The following is a 5,477-nucleotide window of genomic DNA, read 5'->3' as shown; positions in this document are numbered from 1 at the left end:
CACTAGTAGGCTTGGGTATTTTCATACCTTTGCTTTCTTGCACGTTGAACTTCTTGAATAAGTCCTTGGTATACTTTGTTTGGGAAACAAAGGTACCCTCCTTAGTTTGCTTGATTTGCAAACCAAGAAAGAACTTGAGTTCACTCATCATAGACATCTCAAAATTCTCCGACATTAGCCTTCCATACTTTTCACAGATGAGGGTTAGTCAAACCAAATATGATATCATCAACATAAATTTGGCACACAAATAATTCACCATTAACCCTTTTAGTAAAAAGAGTGGAATCAATTTTTCCAATCTCAAAGCCTTTTTCAATAAGGAACTTGGTCAAGCATTTATACCACGCTCTAGGAGCTTGTTTAAGACCATAAAGAGCTTTGTGAAGTTTGTAAAAATGGTCGGGTTTCTTCGGATTAACAAAGTCGGGAGGTTGTTTAACATAAACTTCCTCCTCAATTTCACGATTTAGAAAAGAACTTTTAATGTCCATTTGATATAATGTGATATCATGATGATTAGCATAAGCAAGTAAGATGCGTATGGACTCAAGTCTAGCAACGGGGGCATATGTCTCACCATAATCCATACCTTCGACTTGAGTGTAGCCTTGAGCGACGAGACAGGCCTTGTTGCGTACAACTTGTCCATCTTCATCTTGCTTATTCTGAAACACCCATTTGGTACCAATGACATTTTGGAGGTTGTCCGGCTTTTCTACCAATGTCCACACTTGGTTCCTCTCGAAATTGTGTAGCTCTTCATCCATAGCGTTCACCCAGTCCGGATCATCAAGCGCTTCTTCAACCTTCATAGGTTCAATGCTAGAGAGGAATGAATAATGTTCATAGAAATTAGCAAAACTAGTTTTAGAGCGAGTGATTCTCCCGGTTTGAATATCGTTGAAGATTTGTTCGACGGGATGGTCTCTTGAAACTCTTGCTCTAACTCGTGGGAGCTTTTGTTTGGGTCGGGGTGGAACATCTTCTTCATCATCTTGTTCTTCCTCTTGGCCTTCTTCGTTGTTGGTATTGTTGCTCTCTTGTGGAGGTGGAAAAGGAGGTTGATGAGGTTCATCATGGTGTACTTCCTCGTTTCCTTCATCTTGGCGTGTCCCACTTGTGGATGCCTCTGAGTCAACTCTTGGTTCACCTTGTCGTGAGGTAGAAGCTTCCACTTGGACGGACGAAGTACTCTCCTTTACCTCCGTTGGGCGAATCTTGCCAATAGACAAGTCTTGGATTGCTTCCGAAGGATCTTTGTCTCCTACATGAATTGGCAATTGCTCTACTTGCGAGCCATTAGATTCATCAAACTTCACATCTACTGTCTCTTCAACCTTTTGGGTGAAATTGTTGTAGACACGGTAAGTGTGAGAGTTTGAGCCATAACCGAGTAGGAAACCCTCATGAGATTTAGGAGAAAAATTAGAACGACGATGCTTATCAAGAATATAGCACTGAGGGAATCCTGGATTAGGGGGTCCCCGGGCGTCCGAGCTATGTGACGTGGGCCGGACTGATGGGCTGTGAAGATACAAGACAGAAGGCCTTCCCCCGTGTCCGGATGGGACTCTCCTTTGCGTGGATGGCAAGCTTGGCGTTCGGACGTGAAGATTCCTTTCTCTGTAAACCGACTCTATACAACCCTAGGCCCCTCCGGTGTTTGTATAAACCGGAGGGCTTAGTCCATGGAGACAATCATAATCATACAAGCTAGACATCTAGGGTTTAGCCATTACGATCTCGAGGTAGATCAACTCTTGTAACCCCTATACTCATCAAAGTCAATCAAGCAGGAAGTAGGGTATTACCTCCATTAAGAGGCCCGAACCTGGGTAAACATCATGTCCCCTGCCTACTGTTACCTTCGATCCTTAGACGCACAGTTCAGGACCCCCTACCCGAGATCGGCCGGTTTTGACACCGACGTTGGTGCTTTAATTAAGCGTTCCTCTATGCGGTCGACAGAAGGTTCGATGGCTCGTTCGTTCATCTACAATGATGCTGTTTCAGGGGAGACTTTCCTCCCCGACCAAATTTTCGTATTTGGCGGCTTCGCACTGCGTGCCAACTCGATTGGCCACCTTGAGCAGATCGACAGCTACGCCCCTGGTCATCAGATCAGTTTCAAGAACCTAAATTATGTCGCAGATATCCAAGGAGATTTGATCTTCGAAGGGTTCGCGACCCCGACCACGGCTCTGGCCCTAGATCCGGAGCAAACTACCAGGTCCGAAGATGGGAGTGTGGAGCCCACCGGACTCTCCGCTACAAACCGCGTTATCAAAGATCCGGAGGCAATATTGTCCATGGCGAACTCGGAATCAGTCCAGGTTCCCCCAATCAATGAAAGGCCGGACTCGCCCCCGGACTCTAGATCCGAACTCTCTAGGTCCGCGCCAAGCAGGCATAGCGAGGAAGCTTTCACTCCGGCCAGCCCCGCGGACCCTCGCTTCCATATCCAAACCTCGCACCTAAACGAGGCTCTGGACTAAATGCGATCCCTCATCATTATAGAGTAATCGCTTCCGAATTACGTCCAACCCGGACTGGGGGCTGAGAGCGGGGAATTTTACGTCCCACCCACCACCCACTTCATAGCCACTATCAATGATCTAACCGACATGCTGGACTACGCCTCCGAAGACATCGACGGCATGGACGACGATGCCGGAGACGAACAAGGCCAAGACCCTCCGTTTACCGGACGTTGGACGGCCACCTCCACATACGACGTATACATGGTGGACACACCCAAAGAGGATGACGACGACGGCAAGAAGGATCCGGTTGAGGACAAGCCTGCTGAGGCACCTCCGAAGCGTCGATGTCAGCGGCGCCGCTCAAAATCACGTCGCGAAAAAGACAACAATACCGGCACCGGAGACAATAACACTCCAGAGAACGCCGAAGACCCCGAAGTCCCTGTCGAGCAAACATCCGAACAGGACAATTGGGAGGATGGGCAAGTTAAACCCGACGATCCGGTCGGGAATGAGGACTCGGAGGATAGTAACTATCTACCGATCTCTGAAGAGGACGTGAGCCTCGGCGACGAAGACTTCATCATGCCGGAGGAACCCCTCGAACAAGAGCGCTTTAAGCGCCAGCTAATCGCCACTGCGAGAAGCCTAAAAAAGAAGCAGCAGCAGCTTCAAGCTGAACAGGATTTACTCAATGACAGATGGACTAATGTCCTGCCAGCCGAGGAATACGGCCTCGAACGCCCAACTAAGAGTTACCCGAAGCACAAGCTACTACCACAATTTGACGATGAGGCCCTTGAGCCAATACCGCCAAAGCATAAAACTACTGACGAATCCGACCGACCACCACATGGACGGGACAGACCGGCTACTTACGCCAAACACCAGCCCGTGCCACCCCGCCGTCGAGGCATGGAGGCAACGGCCCCAGGCTATATCTATGACCTACGCAAGGACCTGGACGATAGAGCCGGTCAGACAAGATCAATCTATGGATCGAGGGGGTGTGCTCCAATGCGAGAGGACGGCCATCAGGCCTGGCGTGACAGGCACAACCTCACCCGGGCCGAAAACCGCATACGGACTTCATCCGAACTGTGCCGCGACATCGCCCGATACAGAGGCGCTACACACCCCTTATGCTTCACCGATGAAGTGATGGAACACCAGTTCCCAGAAGGGTTTAAACCCGTGAACATCGAATCATACGATGGTACGACAGATCCCGCAGTATGGATCGAAGATTTTCTTCTCCACATTCACATGGCTCGCGGTGACGACCTCCACGCCATCAAGTACCTGCCCCTAAAACTCAACGGGCCAGCACGGCACTGGTTGAACAGCCTCCCAGAAAACTCTATTGGTAGCTTGGAAGACTTGGAGGATGCCTTTAGAGACAACTTCCAAGGTACATATGTTCAGCCTCCAGACGCTGATGACCTTAGTCACATAGTGCAGCAACCCGGAGAATCAGCCCGGAAACTCTGGACCAGGTTCTTAATTAAAAAGAACCAAATTGTGGATTGTCCGGACGCCGAAGCCCTCGCGGCCTTTAAACACACCGTCTGAGACGAGTGGCTCGCCCGATACCTTGGCCAAGAAAAGCCAAAGTCCATGGCAGCCCTTACCGCACTTATGACCCGCTTTTGCGTGGGAGAAGATAGCTGGCTAGCTCATAGAAGCAATAGCACCAGCAGCCCTGGCACCTGCAAAGCCAGGGATGGAAATGGCAAGCCTCGACGCAACAAGCACAAGCGTCGAAGCAATAACGAAGATACTGAAGACACGACGGTCAACGCTGGATTCAGTGGCTCTAAACCCGGTCAGCGGAAGAATCCATCCAAAGGAAACCGAGATGGTCCATCTAGTTTGGACAGAATACTCGATCGACCTTGCCAGATTCATGGCACCCCCGATAAGCCTGCCAATCATACCAACAGATATTGTTTGGTCTTTAAACAGGCTGGCAAGCTCAACGCCGAACACAAGGGGAAAGGGTCGCCCAACGAGGACGACGATGAAGAGCCTCGCCCATCGAACACAAGGGGACAGAAGAAATTCCCCTCCGAGGTCGAAACGGTGAACATGATCTACGTTACTCATATCCCTAAGAGGGAGCGCAAGCGCGCGTTAAGGGACGTCTACGCCATAGAGCCAGTCGTCCCAAAATTTAATCCATGGTCAGCCTGTCCGATCACCTTTGATCGCAGAGACCATCCGACTAGTATTCGTCATGGAGGTTCAGCTGCATTGGTCCTCGATCCAATTATTAATGGATTCCAACTCACGCGAGTCCTTATGGACGGCGACAGCAGTCTTAATCTAATTTATCAGGACACTGTCCGTAAAATTGGCATTGATCCATCAAGAATCAAGCCCACTAAAACCACCTTTAAAGGGGTAATACCTGGCATAGAGGCCTGTTGCATATCGTCCCGTTCCGCAGTGGCAATCACGCACTACTCGGACGAACCGCTTTCACCCGTTTCAATGTCGTCCCGCACTACGCTTATCTAAAGCTCAAGATGCCTGGACCATGTGGCGTTATAACAGTTAATGGAAACATGGAGCGCTCGCTCTGTACAGAGGAGCATACCGCGGCCCTTGCAGCCGAAGTACAGGGTGGCCTCATCGAGTCGAAAATCAAATCGGCAGTCAATACCTCGGACACCGTCAAACGACTCCGGTTTACCCTGCAGAATGGCAGTCCGGCTCATCTAGAGCTAGATTGGCAATTCGGCCTCTGTCAAAGCCCCAATCTGACAGCGGCATACATACCATGCGTACATAACTACACACTAAAGATACCATGGGCAAGTACGGAGGCATACTAAAAAATAAAGTCCACGGGCCCTTTTTTAGGCCCCTTATACACACTCGATTGTTGGTCCTCCCAAAGGATCATACACCATGGGGAACAGAGGCGCAGATGTGCGATAGAGTGTCCAAAGGATCTTCAAGATCATCTTTTCAAATTTAGGACCTGTG

This window comes from Aegilops tauschii, chromosome 2, assembly GCF_002575655.3.
Source record: "Aegilops tauschii subsp. strangulata cultivar AL8/78 chromosome 2, Aet v6.0, whole genome shotgun sequence".
Lineage (NCBI taxonomy): Eukaryota > Viridiplantae > Streptophyta > Magnoliopsida > Poales > Poaceae > Aegilops > Aegilops tauschii.
The sequence above is the reverse complement of the archived record's forward strand: the minus strand, read 5'-3'. Positions refer to the sequence as shown.